Source organism: Cheilinus undulatus, linkage group 3 (genome assembly GCF_018320785.1).
Source record: "Cheilinus undulatus linkage group 3, ASM1832078v1, whole genome shotgun sequence".
Lineage (NCBI taxonomy): Eukaryota > Metazoa > Chordata > Actinopteri > Labriformes > Labridae > Cheilinus > Cheilinus undulatus.
This window is the reverse complement of record NC_054867.1, coordinates 53,843,183-53,864,331: the sequence shown is the minus strand read 5'-3', so window position 1 is coordinate 53,864,331 and position 21,149 is coordinate 53,843,183. Positions and strand designations below refer to the sequence as shown.

Sequence of the window (21,149 nt, the reverse complement as noted above, 5' to 3'; positions counted from 1 at the left end):
TGTATCCAGATTCATATTTAACGTTGAGCATAAATGGGCCTTTATACTGAACAGGCTGAAATCTCCCAGGGCACAGGGTTTTCCATGATTCGATTTCGTCTTTAACTGGAAATTGGGAAGTTGCTTGCTTTTTGAATTTTGAATTTTTCATATCAAATTAAAAATGTTTGCTATGAAAAAAAAAAAAAAAACCATCAACCAAACACCCCCTCAGCCCCTTTCAGGCAGTTCATATTAAACTTGGAATTTAAAAAAGGGGCAATTTTCTAAATTTCTTTTCTTTGTTTCAGTTTCTCTTTTTGCATTAAAAAAGAATGTTTCATTGTATCTCATTGTTTTGTGGTCTGATCAAGAGAAGGGACATCAAAGAATGGAACGGTTGTGATGTAACATTCTTTTTCCCAACCCCAGCAGCATGTCACACAAAAAGGTTAAAAAGAATGTTACATCCATCCCCAGTGTTCCATCGTTTTTGAACAGAACACAAAAATACTAGGATGAAGAAGAAACGCCACAGCCCTCCTTGGTGCCCTAGTGTTAAAAAAAAAAAAAAAAATCAAAAAGTAGTGAGCTCCAAGAATTTTTGTCTATTGATAAATTAATGTATATTACTAATTTTTACCTCCGCCAAGGAGGTTATGTGACTGGGAGGGTATGTTTGTTAGTTAGTTAGTTAGTTTGTTTGTTAGCAACATAACTCAAAAAGTAATGGACGGATTTTGATGAAATTTTCAGGAAATGTCAGAAATGGCATAAGGAAGAACTGATTAGATCTTGGGAGTGATCCAGATCACCGTCTGGATTCAGTCAGGATTCGTTACTATTGGGAGATAGGGCTAATGGCGGAAGTGTGCACTCTCCAAGTGCTTTTTTAGTTTTATTTCTATTTATTTATTTATTTTTTATTTTTTTGCTGGAAATACCCACCATGGAGCAAGAGCAAACTTACACCGATAACATTTTATATTTTAATAGATCAGCTGGTTTAGAGGTTGGTCAGTGAATTGACTTTGTAGGGTACTGAGACCTCTTACAGGTGGCAGCATAACCTGATTAAAGGAGCACAAAAGTCATTCTATAATAATAACTGTATACAGCATACAACCATGTCACTGAACCAACAACCAGCCAAACACACCAGCAAACCCACTGACTATTTAGAGAGGCCAGTTAACCTAAAGGGCTGGGTTTTTGTTTGTTTTTTTACTGTGGGGGAACCAGAGAAAACCCTATCATGCACGGGGGTGCTCACACTAACTCCACACAGAAAAAAGGTCCCTGTCCAACTGTGCGATGGAACCAGGAACCGTCTTCCTGTGAGGAATCAGTGCTAGCCACTGCTCCATGCAGACTGAACTTCTAGAAGAAGTAGGACAGGAGAGTATCTCTAACCTCCCGGACTCTCCCAAACCAGCCCACATTGCCGTCCCTCTTCTCAGGCTGGATCTCCTCCTCTTTCTTGTTTTCTAAAGATGGAGCAGCCAGGGGAGCGTGGGCTCTTTCAGGTCCTCTGTTCAGATCCTCTGGACATTTTTCCTGAATTTTTTTAACCTTCCCTCTCAGCCAGTGGTAGAAGGACCAGGGCTTGTTTATAATCCTTCTACCACTGGTGTGTGTATATACCAGACTCAGGCAAGAGAATAAATGCTTAAACAAATGTGAGGCTAAAATGTGAGGACTTTTATGGACTTAAACTGTTCTAAAACTTTAGGGGTATTATGACTAAAATGTGACTAAAAATAAAATTCATTTAAAGTGAAGACTACAATTAAAACTAGCTGTCAACATTAGCTCTGCTCTCACGTCTCTCTTTCCTGCATGTCTGTGCCATCACTATAGATTTATCTTTGCAGCGTCTACTCGGCCTCCATGGGGCAGAAATCTGATATTTTAAAATGATGATAATGCAGAAATATAACACAGCGTGCAGCGCTGCACAGAGACGAGGATCCCTGCAGAGTCAAAGTTTGAATCTGCAGCCGAAACATCTGCCAGACCTGTGGGGGTTTATGATAACAGATAAAAACATCATCGCTCATATTTAATATTACAGTCAGATTTTGAAACCTGTTCTTGTTGTCATAAGCCGTAGAAACAGGATGATTTATCTTGTTTTCTAAATGGCTCTCTTTGGTAGGGGGACTCAGCTAAATACCTAAAATCAAACTCCCAGCTCTCATGTCCCAGGCTTTGGGCCGTGTTTTTCTTCCACATGACCGACAGAACTTGGCATAATGCAAGCCATTGAACGTCTCTGTGGGGTAGACTCAGCCAATCTGGAGCTTCAGCCGACTGTGAAATGGAAATTCTTGTTCTGCCTCCCGAGGGGGAGAGCGATTTATTCAGAGGAACGCCACAAGCGGGGGGGGGGGGGGGGGTCCAAAGTCAGCACGTTAAGGAGAAAATCCACCTTAAAACCAAATGCTTGTTTTTAGTTTAACACCAGAGGAATCATCCGTGATCTAAAGTCCTGAGGGAGGCTGCAGGAAAGGCTGAGCTCAGCTGCAGGTTGGATGGAAAAACAGGTGTGATATGGTTGTATTAACCCTTTAAAGGATGTCCAACATCTACACCTGGCTGTCAGACAAAGCCAGGACTGAAACAGTAGCGGACTGATCCTCCTGAAGCTGACGTGAGCCGTTGGAGTAAAGCCGAATCACTTGGTTGGAAATGTTACACAGAAACATTCAGTCAGATTTACTGGGAGAGTTACCAAAAACCAGCTTTACCAACAGATGAGGCCTGCAGAGAGCAAGAAGACTGGTTTCATTTCGTTCTCTCATCCAGTTACAAAGAGAAAAAATATAAAAATACAGACGTCTTATAACTTTATTTATCATCATTATCCTGAATTATAGCAACTCTGATCAAAGCAACAAAGATAGTTTTATTTGTTTGAACCGTTGAATAGCCTTCAGAAAAAATGTAAATCAAACTCTGGCTTTAGTTACTCTCCAAATCAAACTCTGGCTTTAGTTACTCTGTAAATCAAACTCTGGCTTTAGTTACTCTGTAAATCAAACTCTGGCTTTAGTTACTCTCTAAATCAAACTCTGGCTTTAGTTACTCTCTAAATCAAACTCTGGCTTTAGTTACTCTCTACATCAAACTCTGGCTTTAGTTACTCTGTAAATCAAACTCTGGCTTTAGTTACTCTCTACATCAAACTCTGGCTTTAGTTACTCTCTACATCAAACTCTGGCTTTAGTTACTCTCTAAATCAAACTCTGGCTTTAGTTACTCTCTACATCAAACTCTGGCTTTAGTTACTCTCTACATCAAACTCTGGCTTTAGTTACTCTGTAAATCAAACTCTGGCTTTAGTTACTCTCTACATCAAACTCTGGCTTTAGTTACTCTGTAAATCAAACTCTGGCTTTAGTTACTCTCTACATCAAACTCTGGCTTTAGTTACTCTCTAAATCAAACTCTGGCTTTAGTTACTCTCTAAATCAAACTCTGGCTTTAGTTACTCTGTAAATCAAACTCTGGCTTTAGTTACTCTGTAAATCAAACTCTGGCTTTAGTAACTCTCTAAATCAAACTCTGGCTTTAGTTACTCTCTAAATCAAACTCTGGCTTTAGTTACTCTCTAAATCAAACTCTGGCTTTAGTTACTCTGTAAATCAAACTCTGGCTTTAGTTACTCTGTAAATCAAACTCTGGCTTTAGTAACTCTCTAAATCAAACTCTGGCTTCAGTTCCTCTGTAAATCAAACTCTGGCTTTAGTTACTCTGTAAATCAAACCCTTGTTTTTTACTTACTCTTTAAATCAAACTCTGGCTTAATTAAACCTTCATATCAAACTCTGATATATCCATTTCATCTTACTGTAGTTAAGTCCAGTGTAAAATATTTTTTGGGTTCAAAATTCTTGCATGTAATCAGTTTAGTCTTGATGTTAATTCAGTGATTTTAATTTAAACCTGAAGGTTAACCCTCAGTTTTAACCCAGCCTGAGGTCAGCATTCATGTCATATTAGGTTCATTATATTTGTCTCTAACAGAGCAGGAATTTATCTTCTATCAGCATGGACCAGGAGAGACTCTGCAGGGCTCAGAGAGGGGGCAGACCACCTGCTGGGAGGAGATTAACACACTAACATTCCTCCAGATTATGGACACATCTACAAAAACCTACATCATCACACATAAACACAACGCTGAGGGGCTGTTAGTTTTGGACAGGGGGAAGACATTTTCTCAATACATTATTATTTTAACATCCGAGTTCATAAAGAGCTGCTAAACTAGATTATCTTCATATAAATATAAATATAAAATTGTTTTTAATCTAAATGTTGTCAAAATGTACTGCTATAGTTAGTTTTACTACATTTCTGTATACAAAATTAAGGGAAACCACTTTGGGACCCATGGCTTTGAATTGTCATGTCAGTTTTTCATCTTTCCATCATTATTAGAGCCATAAACACAAACAATCTTTCCTTTATGTTGACTGTTCTTTGTTGGCACCCTTGCTTCCTGCCATTTCCACCCACTTTTACAAAGGTTGCCAGCTATGGCCAACTATTTGGCAAAAAAAATGGAAGGAAAAAGCCTCCAGCTTTACCAACATTCCGCCCCCCTGACTTTGATGATGCCAGCCTTTATAGCCTTTGATAAGCTTGAAAGATGATGTCATCACAGCTTCTAAAAGATTCCATCCTCTGCCTCTGATGAAGTCAGTCTTTGATCCTTTCATCAGCTTTAGAAAGATGATGTCATCACAGCTTCTAAAAGATTCCATCCTCTGCCTCTGATGAAGTCAGTCTTTGATCCTTTCATCAGCTTTAGAAAGATGATGTCATCACAGCTTCTAAAAGATTCCATCCTCTGCCTCTGATGAAGTCAGTCTTTGATCCTTTCATCAGCTTTAGAAAGATGATGTCATCACAGCTTCTAAAAGATTCCATCCTCTGCCTCTGATGAAGTCAGTCTTTGATCCTTTCATCAGCTTTAGAAAGATGATGTCATCACAGCTTCTAAAAGATTCCATCCTCTGCCTCTGATGAAGTCAGGCTTTGATCCTTTTATCAGCTTTAGAAAGATGATGTCATCACAGTTTCTGAAACATTCCATCCTCTGCCTCTGATGAAGTCAGTCTTTGATCCTCTCATCAGCTTTAGAAAGATGATGTCATCACAGCTTGTAAAACATCCATCCTTGCCAGCCTAGGCCCATAGGCTGTGGAGGGTCAGGAGTCAGTAGAGACCAAAAACAGAGCATAATGATAATAAATAATAAATGATCTTGGTGATCTTGATCTACTGCGATCTGATTGGTCAGATGAATCTAACCGTATGTTCTGTGTATGTTTGAACCTTTTAATGGGTTTGACCTCTGACCCTGGTGGGAGCCAGGGTGGGAGGTGGAGCGTTTCAGCATCAGTGTTTGAGTGGTTGATGGGACTCGCGGGTCTTTTAGATCAGTGTGTCGTCTGCGTGAACTCATAAAGTTTGACCTCAGAGTGTGGCTGTGTGGCCCCTGCGTGTGAGGGCCCATCATTCATTCACTCCTTCATCTGAATCTGTTGACTGTTAAACCTACTTCCTTTTCCACCTTCACTCCTTCATAGAATAATCTTTGGCAGATAGTATCTCACATGTCTGAAGACCAAATAAAGACATCTGTATTTGTGCTGTTTAAATATTTCAGGCAGGTTTATGGCAGTAATAACAGGCAGAGCTGGAACAGAACCATGGGGCTTGTTCAGAATCACAGTCAGCTTCTGTTTTCTTTAGTTCTGCAGCTTTAGAGCTGAGGAACTTAAGTGTCTGTTATCAAAGTTTCTGTCAGAAAATAATGCTGAATGAGTGAGAGAAATCACGTTTTCAAAGTGCCAAGGATTTAATGAAAACAATTTATATAATCATATTTTATGAAAACTAGAATGCAAAAAGTGAAACTGTTCAAAACAATAAAAAACATTCAACTTGAATCAAAACTTCATACTAGCATAAAGTCTGAAACAAACACTTAACATGAAAAATACTCATTGAAACTGATTTCTACCACTTGGAAAATAAAAATCTGAATGTTCGGTATTTATTTAAATATGTTTCAACATTTTAGGTCTAAATCATAAGATTGTAAATAATGATCTGGACAAAAGTTAAATATGAGACAGGATGTCTTACTTATGAGATTTAGAGTGGGTGTCTTAATACTATAATGGGTGGCGTGTCTGTCTGTATTGTTTTGCACGCCACAGTGTTGCTCCGATTGTCCTCATTCCCTCTCAGAGGACTTCTTGGGTGTAATGGTTTGAAACTGGTGCCATAAAAATATCATAAATATCTACAGATTTTCTATAAAATCCAAAATTGTTGCACCTTTAGCTTTAGTCCCCCCCTCAAATTATGTCACCTTCCCTGTAAAACACATATGCTCACTCCACCACAGTGCCAAAGAGGAGACGACCTTCACTCTTCAACTCACTCTAAAAGACGAAAACTACACCAGGCTCATGAGTCTGGTTTTTCTTTACAACGGCGAGAGAAAGTGACAGGGCTAGAAACAGCTGGATTTTGTTAAAACACTCCCACAGGGAAACACAGGAGATGAGCCACATGTTGGTGCTGGAAATCACCGTTTATTTGCTGTTGTTTGTCTTTTCAGGAAGAGGGCTCTAGTTATTAAAAACTATGAGATAAAACTAGGATATTTTGAGATTAAAAAAGTAAAATATTGATAAATGTTGAAATCATGAGATAAAACAGAAATTCTAAAACGAGATAAAGGTGTAATTATGGGACAAAATGTGGAATATATGAAATAAAAAGCCACATTTGTAACATTAATGATCATAATTATAAGGTAAATGTGGAAATTATGAGATTAAAGTCAGAATTATGGAATAGAGCATGAAAATTATTCAATAAAAGGTGATAATTATGTGATAAACATTGAAATGATTAGATAAAACATTGAAATTACAGTAGGAGTTGGTCTGTATTAGGGGTGACCTGGAATAGTCTGTGATTCGACGATTTGATTTGGAGGAGTCTGATTCGACTTTGAACCTCATAGTCGAATGTTGTTATGTAACCATTCTGACTACATGGGGGTGCCCACGGCTGCTAAGCCTGAGTTTCCGTTAGCCGGCATTTGCTGGTCATTGGCTGGTAAAAAGGGCTGAAGTCTGACAGATAAAAGAATAACTGGTCAAAATGTCCGGCAGAAAACATGTCAATGACCAGATAAGTAAATACTGAAAACTTGCATATTATATTTTGTGTAACCTAGAAGATATGTTGCGAGAACGCATTAATATAAACCAAAGTTACCTAATCTTACTACATCTACTGTCCTGCAGTGCTGGGGTTGTTTATCTCTTCAGACGGCAAGCACATGGTTAATTATGTATGCACAATGACGTCAAAGCAAATCTATCTCTCTGCATGTGCTCAGTACTGCTGGGGACTATGCTCCGTCTCTCTTCCCCATAGCTGGTTGTTAATGCAAGGGATGTCCTGGCTAATTAGCAGAAGTAGTCTTGGATAAGCTGTTAATGAGAGGAGGACTGGACCGGACTATCTGCTGTGGAGCTTTTGTCTTTTCCGGACTAGTCCAAATAAACCAGAATGGTTGGATCTCCAGCTTTAGCAGAGGTTACAGTTATATCATCATGAGGACTGATATTAGCAACTGACGGTAAGACTCATTTTTCATCTGAAATGTAGAGTTCTAACGCAGTGTCCAGTTAAAAGAGCACTGAGGAGCTATGTTTGGATGCTTTGTTGTTGTTGGTGGAGGATGGTATTTGGCTGTTACAAGCTGCTAAGTCATGGTAGCGGCCAATGTGCAAACAGGCTAACGGTGCTAATGTGAAGCTAACTGTTGTTCATGAGTTTAACATGGGCGTATATTGTGTAACTGACTACGTAAGGAAAAGTGCACAGCTTTCATTTTGATACTTTAAACCACTTACACAAAGAAAAACAAGAGAAAGTCTTTGTGCAGTCATTTATAGGGTCTAATCATGTGTACATGTCTACCAGTCTGTAATAACATGGTAATAATTACTCAGGTTTACTGTTGGCTTGGTTTCTACTTGGGTCAGGTCTGGAAATAAAAATGTGTCCTCAGTCCCATTTAGCGCAGACCTGTATGTATCGATGTATCACAGAATATCAGATTTATGCATTTTGCTGCTGTTAATGCAGCAAAATAATGTTAAAGCAAATGTCCGGTAGTTGTTCTAAATGGCCCGAATTCTTGAGGACTGCTGGTCATTTTGACTGGGGACAAAAAAAGTCTAGCAGAAACACTGTTCATCTATTATTCGACTAAAGGCAAAATCTGACGAATCAGATTCGACTATGAAAAGCCTTAGTCGAAGACACCTCTAGTCTGTATCATGAAAGTGAATTTTTAAATTAAAAATCAAATTTATGAGATAAAATGTGGAAATAAAGAAAACCTGTTCTGGTAATCAGCTTGTTCAGTGTCCAACTAAATTATGAGCCAACCACATTCAGCCATGACCTTGTATTCTTTGAAACTTGTATTCAGTCCATCCTCATTAGAATCAAGTAAAAGGGTCTTTATTTTACATATTTAATCAGTTATGTGCATAATAATCACTACTATCTGTTACAGACCTCTTTGTGCATTTTATGTCTGCAGAAATCTAAATTTGAAGCTTATTTTCAGGGTTTTTACAGCGCTCTTACTTTATTGGCATTCACTGTTCAGTGAAATATGACAGGAAATAAAGCAGCGAGCAGACAGGACCCCTCAGTGTTTAAACCAACAGTGAACCCAGTGTTTGTGGGTCTGCTCAGGAAACACTAAATCTACAATATCACACTTTAAAACGACTTTTACGCCTCTTTCTGCTCGCTCTTTGTTTAAACCACGGCTCGAACTGCAGCTGGAGGTTAGGGCTGTAACTTTAGTGAAGACTGGAGCTGTAAATAATCAGTATAAATGTTAAAGTGAGCTCACACTGCAGTCATTAACCTGGGTGTAAGACAGGCAGGATCATATTCAGACAGAGGACAGAAACATGCTGAAACATGCCCCATACTGGGACCAGTGGATGGACCAGTTAGGCTGATTGAACCAGTATAAAGGAGTGGTAGGCTTTCTCTAAACGCTCAGGAGAGGACAGACACAGAAGTCCCTTTATATTTTATAATAAAAAATGTCTGCATGTGTCTTCACTCCCACTTTATTAAATAAAAACAGATTTTAACAGCAGCAGAACAATGGAAATGTTTCCTCTGATATCCAACATTGGAAAAGAAATCACGCCCACTGAAGATGAGGTTAGATTTCTTATTAAAGTAAAAGCTGGTTCTGTAGTTCAGATCTGGACCTGCTGAAGGATTTAAAAAGGTATGACTAAAGTAAAGTCCAAATGTGGGTCAGAGTTTTTTGTAAAGGAGGGTTTTTCTTTGGATTTTGGCCTTTCATACCCATCCAAACAGTTCCTTAGATCACTTAACAACAACAATCTTCCCCTGATGTCGACCGTCCTTTGGTTGAAACCTTCGGAGAAGTGGGTGGAAGTGGTGACAAAAAACTTGCTCCGTGCTCATCCTACACACTTTTCCAAAGATTTCCAACTATGGCCTACAGTTTGACAAAATGGAGGGAAAAAAGTCCCCAACATCCTCAGCTTCACAAACACTCAACCTATAGCCTTTGATGATGCCATCCATTAAAGCTAATGAAACATTCCATCAATGATGCTATCAATCAAAGCTAATGAAACGTTTTTCCTTTGCCTTTGATGATGTCATCCTTCAAAACTAAGGTAGCATTCCACCCTTACCTTTGATAATGCCATCTTTAAAGATTATAGAAGATTCTGTCCCTACCTTTCAGCGCAATCGTTTTAATCTTGTGAAGCATTCCTTCCTTGCCTTTGATGATGACAACCTTTGAAGATAATGATCCAATTATCATTGTCTTTGATGATGCCATCCTTTGATTTCAAAGAAACATTCCGTCCTTTCCTTTAACATCCTTTGTAGCTAATGAAACATTCTCTTTGCCTTTGATGATGTCACCCTTTGAAGCTAAAGTAACATTCCACCCTTACCTTTACAGATGCCATTATCAAAGGTAAGGGTGGAATGTTACTTTGAAGCTAAAGTAACATTTCACCCTTACCTTTGATAATGGCATTTTTAAAAGATTGATGATGTCATCCTTTTTAGCTAATTTAACATTCATGCCTTGCCTCTAATGATGCCATCCTTTTAAGCTAATATAACATTATTGCCTTGCCTCTAATGATGCCTCTAATGATGCCATTTTTTTTTTTTTTTTAGCTTATATAACATTCCATCTTGCTTTTGATGATGTTGGCGGCCAATGCTGCTTCTTCCAACATACAAAAGTGCCAAACCCAGACCTCTGTGTCTCAACAAATCCCAATTTTAGTAGTTGATCTAACTGAAAATGAAATGTTGATTACAGAGGAATTTAGAGTAAAGTTTCTCATCTCAAGGTTATCATTTGTGTTATCATTCTGTCCGGAGTGCGCTGCTTTATCCACACAGTGAAGGGCGGACTACTGCTGACATGCTGAGCTAAGGATTCTTTTTGAAAACAGCAGAAGAGAACCTCATTCTCTCAAATACCTGCCCAGGCCTCTGATTTATCTCCACAAACTCATCCTGTCAAGATTCAGCCCCTTTCACCACTTTTTAACCTTTAACACACAAACCCACACTTCTGCTGCTTTCAATTAGTCCCATTACATCAGACTTACACTCAGAGCTTATCTCGCTCAGTGACCTGCAGCCTGCTGAACTCTCCAGAGAAATGATGAGCTGAGAGAAGAATCTAGAGCAGGGTGAAATCACTCTGGCTCTTTTAGGATTGTTTGAGGCTAAAGAAATGTTCCTAGAGACTTTTATTTCCTCAAAAACAACATTCAGGTTGGATTTAAAGGAATTTGATGCAGAGGAGCAGATGTGAGGGGAGTGCTGCAGTGACACTGATGAAGTGAAGTACTGAAGGGGGAGGGAGCTACAATCAAGGCTCGCAACAACCACTGCTGTATATATATATATAGAGTATACTCAGGTGTACAAGTTTAATTTCTGGTCTGCATAGAGTAAACCTGCCTCTCAGTCCCCTCTGATCAGTGGTATGCTGCATATTTGCTTTCTAGAATGGACGGATGTTAAAGTTTACCTGTTGTCTACCTGGAGGACACTCCAGGTTTAGAAAAGTGCTCTCTTAAGTGTCCTTTCACCTTAGTATATTTGACAAAGTGCCCTCTGTAGTGTCCTTTCACTCGACTATATTTGACAAAGTGCCCTCCGTAGTGTCCTTCACTCGACTATATTTGACAAAGTGCTCTCTGTAGTGTCCTTTGACTCGTCTTTTTTTGACAAAGTGCCTTCTTAAGTGTCTTTCCATCAACTATATTTGACAAAGTGCCCTCCGTAGTGTCCTTTCACTTGACTATTTTTGACACTGTGCCCTCTGTAGTGTCCTTTCAGTGGACTTGTTTTTGCAATGTGCTCTTACTAGTTGTTCTTTGTGAAATAAATGCTTAAAAAGTTCGTATTTCTACATCTGTTTCGTTTACAGGTGCAGTAGGGATTAATTATAGATATTTTTAATCCTTACAGGTTCTTTTTCCCATTAAGTATTTGACAGTTGTTGGTTCTGGTGCCCCACCACATACAGTAGATTTCCTTTTCATAGTTTTTGCCCCTGTACCTCAATCATCCCGTGTCTACCCCTGGGTGTCCAAACACTCTGATACTTCTTTTAGGAAAAAGCAGTACCACAATGCTAGACTGAGCCTCCTCTTTGTGTTAATTCCCTCATAAAGGCACACACACATCCTGCAGTGTGAATAAAAGAATCCAACATCTGCTTCACGCTTCTTCAAACCTCGAGATCTGTTAATCTTATCAGGATAACACTGGTCTGGAACGTGTCGGGTTATTTAAAATAGTTTGAACTAATCAGGAACATCACAGCCAATCGGTGAATCAGAAACCAATTACACCTCCCTATTTCTGGCTCTTTTGTGAGAAGTTAAAGCATTTTATTTAAGCACAGTTGACCTTCTGACCTCCTGCTGGCACCAGATCTAGACATCTAAGGTCTTAAAACACTTATTTATGGTATATTTGAATGATTTATCAGTAGTTTTATGATCATTTCAACACTACTGTTGCATCTTTTTAGGCCTGCTTCTTGCAACACCGGATAAATTAAATTTTAGAGAAGAGGGTGAACATAAATCCATACAGAGAAATATCAGGTTGGCAGAGCCACTTGTCTACCCTTCACCTTTGGTGTATTAAAGTTGGAGTGATTTGATTTGGAAATCAGACCTTGAGAACAGATAGAGGAGCAAATGAGTGTCATTCATGCTGCTGTAGGCAGCGGCGGACCTCACCTTAAGGCAACTTTGAGGCGATTTCTCTCACACCGCCTGTGTTTGGAATTTTAAGCGGTTAACACACTCATTAAAAGCACGAAGTATTTAGTAAGCTTTTTTACATTATATTCTGTTAGAAAGAGGAGAATATAGATTCTAACAAATACACAGAAACTAGCCCTTTAGTGTGGCGATACCAGGAAAAACACAGGGGTAATGTCATACAGGCTTTGTCCAATTCTTTTTACAGTCTAAAAGCCTTGGTATGCTTTCAATAAAAAATAATTTATGAATATTCATAATAAAATACTCAGTCACTTTGATGGCACTAAGGATCAGGGGTTGGACAATGTGTGTGAGCTTTTGTCACAGCCCTGGACCCGCTGGAGCCACCACAGTGCTCACAGATGCACCTGTCAGTGGAGTTGTTTTGGTGGCAGTGGCTACACGTCTTCCTCTCAGACATGCTGTCGCCTCAACCTTAGAAGAAGAAGAAGAGAGAAAGAGAGGTGTTCCAAACAGAGAACTGCTTGCCTATGGGCCAAAGTGTGCCAAGGTTACGTAGAATTAAGCTACCGACAGCCAGTGAGCCCTTTATTGCTTTACTGACACACGACTCGGCCTAAACATACCAAAGGATCATACGGGTGCGCTTGTTTAGTTTCTTACGGTCTACCAGACGTAGAGGAAGACAAAACTGGAATCCATCTCCTTTCATCTGTCTTTTTTCCACATAAACAATAATAATAATAAAAAAATATGCTGTCTTTGAGTTTCTGCTTAAGCATTGGGCTGTTACGAGCAGCCAGTGAGGTGGTGAGCTGTCCAACATGTTGCTCTTCAAAGAAGATGAATAAAAGAAAAGAAAAAGGTGAGCCAACATGTGAGTGAGAGACGCCAAGCGAGGTACCAACATCTATTAACATGTAATCACATATATAAATCCGTGAATCATTACGCTTTATGCCACTTCAAAGGCGCAGGAAAGAATGTTTTACATGCTTTGGTGGTATCATCTTCAAAGGCAGAGGATGGAATGTTTAATAAGCTTTGGTGACATCATCCTCAAAGGCAGAGGATGGAATGTTTTCTAAACTTTGGTGACATCATCCTCAAAGGCAGAGGATGAAATTTTTTATAAGCTTTGGTGATGTAGTCTTCAAAGTCAGAGGATGGAATGTTTTATAAGCTTTGGTGGCGTCATCCTCAGAGGCAGAGGATGGAATGTTTTAAACGCTTTGCTTACACCATCCTCAAAAGCAGAGGATGGAAAGTTCCATACACTTTTGTGACGTCATCTTCAAAGGCAGAGGATGGAATGTTTTATAAGCTTTGGTTACATCATCCTCAAAGGCAGAGGATGGAATGTTTTATAAGCTTTGGTGACATCATCCTCAAAGGCAGAGGATGGAATGTTTTATAAGCTTTGGTGACATCATCCTCAAAGGCTGAGAATGGAATGTTATTTTAGCTTTGGTGGCATCATCTTCAAAGGAAGAGGATGGAACAAACTGGTCTGCATTGCATTCACACCTCAAACGAACAGCACCAGGGTTCATTTAGCGAACAGAGACCCCTGTTTTTAAGCGGACCAGCATCAGCACCAGAGCCTGCATGAGCTTTCACAGCACTCCAAACGAACCAGACTTTCTAGGAAAGCGGAACAAAGTTTGTTTCAAGCGGACCAAACAGCTCTGGTGTGAATGAGCCCCCAACATCCACAGCTTCACCAACATTCCAACCTCTGCCTTTGATGGTGCCATCCTTTAATAGGTGTTAGAAAAATTATATCATCAAGCTTACTAAACATCCCATCCTTGCCTTTTACATGTAGGCCAGTCTAGACTCCAAGTAACCATTCCAGTCTAACCAGTAGACCACAAGGTTCATTAACGATCATTAAATCATGTTTGAGTAAATGATGGGAAAACGCGGTTAAAGAGGCTCACCTAGCCTCTAACCAGTAAACTATCATGGCATATACTGAGACTGAGGACTGAATATGTACCCAGGGAACCCTAAACTATGGTGGGAGAGAGAGAATGGGGGGGGGGGGGGTCTGACGCGTGGTGTGGTGATGTTTTCTCTGGCAGCTTGTCGCTCTGAGCTGAAATCACTGAGAGTTCATGAGAAACTCTCTCTGCCCACTGACTCTGAGAGCAAAAAAACTCCATAACACAGAGAAGGGGGTGGGGGGGGGTGGGGGGTGGGGTATTAAAGAGACACATGAAAACAGATCCTGCTTATTCAATCATGTTTTAAACATGGAGACTAGATGAACCAGGATACAGAGATCAGACCGGAAAGTCAATCTCTCACGGCTTTTTATCCCTGAAATCAAGGAAATATCACTCAGTATGGACTCCCTCATGAGCTTCAGTAAATATGTTTGGATAATCTTTCATGTTAAGGCTTTGGAGATGTCATAAAGTCAGTATGTGAGTCCGAGTAAACGCTCCCACCAGCGGATGAATGGTCAAATATCATAAAACCACTGATTCAGTCTTTGGTTTTTGAATATGGTCAGAGTTTTGGGAATCTTCCTGATTTCTGACCAGCATTCTTTAAACATGGCTTTTGAGCAATCGGGTAATTACAGAATATGTAAACGAGTTCCCAGATTTCCTGCCACAAGTCCAATTTTTTTCTCATTGTTGAAAGAGAATCAGGTCCTCTGCAAAAATATTGTTAGTGGAATACTTACATTAACACCAAAACACTCAAGGATTATTTGAACTAATAATTGTGTGAGTTCAGTTTGACTATACACACACAGGCCTGATTACTGCCAGAAATGAACCCAGAAACCCCCTTAAACAGAACCTGTCTGACAAAGTGAAGCAGGCTAAAATATCTCAAACACATCATGTGCCATCAAAGAAATTCAAGAACAGATGACAAACAAAGTCGCTGACATCTATCAGTCTGGAAAAGGTTACAAAGACATTTCTAAGGCTTTGGTACTCCAGCCAACCACGCTGAGAGCCATTATCCACAAATGGAGAAAAATGTGAGCAGTGGTGAACCTTCCCAGGAGTGGCTGGCCTACCAACGTGACTCCGAGATTGCATGGTCGACTCATCCCAGAAGAACCCAGAACATCCAAAAACCTGCACTGACTCAGTTAAGGTCACAGTTCATGATTTAATAATAAGAAAGAGACTTGGCAAAATGGCATCATGGGAGAGTTCCAAGGCCAAAACCATTGCTGACCAAAAAGGACATAGAGGCTCGTCTCACATTTGAATAAAAACATCCTGATGATCCCCAAGACTTTGGGGAAATGTTCTGCAGACTGACCAGACAAAAGTCCTGGAAGGTGTGTGTCCCATTCTACCTGGAGTCAAACCAACACAGCATTTCATCAAAAGAACATCAGACCAACAGTCAAACATGGTGGTGGTAGTGTGAGGGTCTGGACCAGGACCTGGACCCCCTGCTGTAATTGAAGGAACCATGAATTCTGCTCTCTAGCAGAAAACCCTGAAGGAGAATGTCCAGCTATCAGTTCATGACCTCAAGCTCAAGCACACTTGGGTTATGGAGCAGGACAATGATCCCAAACACACCAGCAAGATAAGCTTTGATGAGGCAGAGGATGGAATGTTTTATAAGCTTTGATGACATCATCTCCAACAGCAGAGGATGTAATGTTTAATAAGCTTTGATGACATCATCTCCAACAGCAGAGGATGTAATGTTTAATAAGCTTTGATGACATCATCTCCAACAGAAGAGGATGTAATGTTTTATAAACTTTGATGACATCATCTCCAACAGCAGAGGATGTAATGTTTAATAAGCTTTGATGACATCATCTCCAACAGAAGAGGATGTAATGTTTTATAAACTTTGATGACATCATCTTCAATGGCAGAGAAGGGAATGTTTCATATGTTTTGATGACCTCATTTTCAAAGGCAGAGGATGTAATTTTTTATAAGCTTTGGTGACATCATCTCCAACAGCAGAGGACGGAATGTTTTATATGCTTTGGTAACGTTATCTTTAAAGGCGGAGGATGGGTTGTTTTATAAGCTTTGATGATGTCATCTTCAAAGGCAAAGAATGGAATGTTTTATAAGCTTTGGTGACCTCATCTTCAACAGCAAAGGAGGGAATGTTTTATAAGCTTTGGTGACACCATCCTTTAAGGCTGAGGATGGAATGTTTTATACACTTTGGTGACATAATCCTTAGATGGCAGAGGATGGAATGTTTTATAAGCTTTGGTGACATCATCTTCAAAGGCAGAGGAGGGAATGTTTACAAATCTGGAGCTGAATGGAGGTTTTGGATTTCCCTGGACTTAAATCTGACCGAGCTGCTGTGGCATGACCTTAAACAGACCATTCATGCTGGAGTACCCTCCAATGTGGCTGAATTAAAACAATTTTGCAAAGTGAAATGGGACACCATTCCTCCACAGCGATGTGAAAGACACATCGCCAGTTATCACAAATGCTTGCTTGCAGTTGTTGCTGCCAAGGATGGAACAACCAGGTTTAGGGGGCAATGTCTTTTTCACATCAGGCCAGGTTTGGATGTTTTTTTCCCTTAATAAATGAAATCATCATTTACCAACTGACTTTGGTATTTACTCAAGTTAACATGGGAGAACTGGGCTCAGTCAAACATGATCTTCTTCATGACAGACAAAGACAGAGAGTCAGGAGACATATGAAGAGTGAGCCTAAATAAGCAGCAACTGAGAAGCCAACGTGTACCAACCACAGAATCAGCATCCTCGACCTCCTACATGTACATGTTGATATCATGCAGATGGCTGTTAATAAAAGGGCCTGTGTGACATTTAGTCCATGCATGTACGTCTTTGTTTTTCCCTGGTCATAGTCTTAGACCTCAGCTGGATCTTCCCAACTTTTAAAAACCATCAACAAACAGCTGAAAGTTAGCTCCTCAACATCACAGCAACAGCTAAACCTGCTTACTTTTAGTTCAACATCATGCAGAAAGTTGCTTCTTTCTCAAGGAAAACAACAACAGAGCTGCTGCAGCTGATACTGAAAATAAAGGCTTTAAATATCTGTATTAAATAAATCGTCAGGAAAATTAAGGGGAGCTCAGAGACAGCAGGATATAACTTTAAATAATGATGTTTTAAATCACTTTTAACTCGTGCATGAACCTAAGTAGTTCCAGCTCCCATGACAGCCACTCTCCTGCTGAGCAAAGATGTTTTCCTTTCCAAATAAAAGTCTGAAAACATTAAAAGCATCTTCAATAACACATCCCAGCAGTAATAATCAGATTAAACTCACCTAACTGGAGTTAAACCGGTTTAATCCCAACTGTCAGTGAGCGTCCAACACGCCAAATGGCCTCAGCAGGCACGTCATATCCACCTCTGCCTTCTCCACTCTCTCTATATCAGTCTGTGAGGTTTACGTTCATGTCGCTGGGTTTGGCAGCTGCCTGTTCCCTCCTGATATCATCCAGTCTGACGCTCCAGAGACTCTGTCAAACTTCAGATCTGCTCTCAGAGTCTCTCACTTTGTTTGGCTCTGATTCTCCTCCTCTTCTCCTCCGTTCTCCACTCCCTCTTCTCCTCCTCTTTCAGAATTTCCCTCTCTGGAAATCTGCTCTTTTCCTTTTGTTGATTAACCCTTTGTTGGCTCTCTGACTGGAGCACCAATCAGAGACTTTAACAGAACTTTAGAGGTGCAAAGGAAGCACTAAGTATGTCCTACTGTTTAGCAAAAATGGAGGGGAAAAGCCCACAAAAAACTTAGCTTCACGAACATTCCAACAATCTTTCCTCATATTGACTGTTCTTTTTTGGCAACTTTTGAAAAGTGTATGGGACTGGCAAGTAGTGAGTGAAAAGCCCCCAACATCTTCACCTTCACAAACATTCCAATAATTCTCTCTTGACATTAAATATTCTTTGTTGGCAACTTTTGAAAAGTGGGTGAAAATTGCAAAGAGTGAAGTAAAAATCCCCCAACATTCCTAGCTTCACAAACATACCAACAATCTTTCCTCATGTTGACTGTTCTTTGTTGGCAACTTTTGTCAAGTGGGTGGAACTGGCGGAGTGCGAGGGGAAAAGCCCCCAACATCCCCAGCTTCACAGACATTCCAACATTCTTTCCTCACCAGTTCCACCAAATTGTAGTCCAACTTTGGCTTACTATTTGCAGAAATAGAAGGAAAAAGGCCCAAACATCCCCAGCTCCACCAACATTCTGTTCTCTACCTTTTATGATATCTAACTTTATTGAGTTTAAATGCTTTCGCACAATGATGTCATCATTAAAGACATTGTTAGGACATGAATACCAAATTATCCCACATGTCCTTTGTTGACAACTTTTGACCTACTATTTGACAAAAATGTAGGGAAGAAGTCCAAATATCCCAAGATTCAATTCTCTGCTTAAAATGGTTTCAGCCTTTATCGCCTTTGATAGAGTTTAGAACAATGATGTAATCCTTTAAAGCCTATAAAACATTCCATCCACTGCCTTTGATATTGTCATCCTTTAAAGCCTATTAAACATTCCATCCTCTGCCTTTGATGCTGTCATCCTTTAAAGCCTATAAAACATTCCATCCTCTGCCTTTTATATTGTCATCCTTTAAAGCCTATAAAACATTCCATCCTCTGCCATTGATGTTGTCAACCTTTAAAGCCTATTAAACATGCCATCCTCTGCCTTTGATGTTGTCATCCTTTAAAGCCTATAAAACATTCCATCCTCTGCCTTTGATGCTGTCATCCTTTAAAGGTGATAAAACATTTCATTCTCTGCCTTTGATGTTGTCTTCCTTTAAGGTCTATTAAACATTTCATCCTCTGCCTTTGATGCTGTCATCCTTTAAAGGTGATAAAACATTTCATTCTCTGCCTTTGATGCTGTCATCCTTTAAAGCCTTTAATATGTCACTGTATTCCTGGAAAAGCACGTTTATGACAAAATGAGGGAGAAAAGCTGTTAAAAAGGTGCACCTAGCCTCCTAGCTCGTGGGTAACAAGTTACAAAAAAATAAAAAATTAGTATAATTCTTCTTTCTTTCATGATTAGAACACAGATATACCAACAATCTTTCTCCCATGTTGACTGTCATCCGTTGGCAGCATTTGACAAAGTGGAACTGGTGAGGAGCGAGGGTTCCACCCACTTATCAAAAGTAGCCAACTCTGGCCTACTGTTTCACAAAAATTGAGGAAACTGGTCCCAACATCCCCAGCTTCACCAGCATTCCATCCTCTACCTTTGATGATGTCATCATTGATATATTTATTTACTAAACGGTAAAATCACTGTGTCCTTTGAAATAATGTTTCTGAAAAGACGAGGGAGAAAAACTGTTAAAGAGGCAGTCTGAGCCTCACAGCTTGTGGCTAAATGACCCCCATTCCTTCTTATCAGCATGTAGGGATATTAAGTCATGGTCAGAGAGCCACAGAGATGATGTATGGGCTGTTGTTAGAACATTCTTGGTATCCGAATGCTTAAAATGGATGTTAATGCTGACTTTAGGGTCTAAATGATTAAATGAGACTTTCCCTTCACCTTCCTTTTCTCACGTTCTGCCTCTTCCTCTTTCAGCTCATGTCATTTTCTATTTTCTTATCTGTATCTCTTCTTTCAACTCCCCCTTCCCTCCTGATCCTCCTTTTTGTCCGATCCATCCTTCTTCAGTTTAATCCCTTCTTTCCCTCCATGAACCTCCTTCCTCTCACTCTCTTTGCTAGATCTCTTCGTCTTTACTCCCTCTTTTCTTTCTCCATGCTGGTTCTTTCCCCTTTCTTACATTAAGTTCAAATATTTCCCTCCCTGCTCGCCCCCTCCCCCTCTCTCCGCTCTGTGAGTATCATGTTTGGCAGCTTGTCTTTAAACTCCAGGCCTTGGCTCAGACTCAGACCGCATACATCCCCCCCTCTCCCTGCAGCTTTATGTTCTGACTGATGGTCGGAGGTTTGTGGAAATAAACATTTCATCCTGAAGGAGACTCGTCACGTCTTCATGTTTGGAGACGGTTCAGCTCTGCACAAGAGAAGGGTGGAAACGTCGGAATGTTAAAATGAGGAAAAGAGGTATTGAAACTCTGAAATTATTGCATGGGTGGAGAATTTTCCAGGGAAAACTGAAATTAATCATCAGTTTGGTGCAATAATTGATCATGCTGTTGCAAAATGAATAATAACAGCTAAATGGACCGAGTCCAAGGAAACTACATAAAAATATTGTAGGTCAAAGTGTCGGATTAATGAGCAGGCGAATGTACACAAATAAATCTTAAAAGACACTTTTATAGGCACACCATCATGGACTAACGATGAAATTTACACCACTTGTACTCAATGCCTCTTTAACAGCTTTTCTCTCTCTCTACAGGTGACATCATCAAATGCAAGGATGGAATGTTTGATAAACTTTAAAGAATGCTACATTAAAGGCAGAGGAAAAAATGTTGGTGAAGCTGGGGATGTTGTGGCCTTTCCCACCCAATTTTTGCTAAATAGTAATGATTAGTTTGCGACTTTTGGATGGGTGGAACTTTTCCAAAGTTGTCAACAAAGGACAGTAAACAGAAGGTAAATGCTTTTGGTATATAGGTGTAATGATAGAAAGATGACGTATGAGTAATGTTTTATTTTTTATTTTTTATTTTTTTGTAGCTCATAGGCCATGAGTTCAAAGGCTATCAGCCCCTTTTTAGCAGCTTTTCTCCCTCATTTTATCATAAACATGCTTCTGATGGGCACACTGATATACTATTAAATACACAGACCTTGTGGGGTACTGGTTAGAT

The 21,149-nt window shown here is 39.8% G+C and overlaps 1 protein-coding gene across 3 annotated transcripts in view; it reads right to left on the bottom strand.

Moving 5' to 3' along the window:
- Positions 1–21,149, bottom strand: part of ripor3 (RIPOR family member 3) — a 78,094-nt gene that overhangs the window by 54,001 nt on the left and 2,944 nt on the right. The window contains exon 1 of one of the 3 annotated variants that reach the window (XM_041777765.1): positions 17,648–20,155. The exons of 1 other annotated variant lie outside the window; for it this stretch is intronic. The gene's annotated coding sequence lies outside the window, so the exon portion shown is untranslated. Of the gene's footprint in view, positions 1–17,647; positions 20,156–21,149 lie in introns of those variants that run through there. One more of the 3 variants, XM_041777747.1, reaches the window with a different exon arrangement.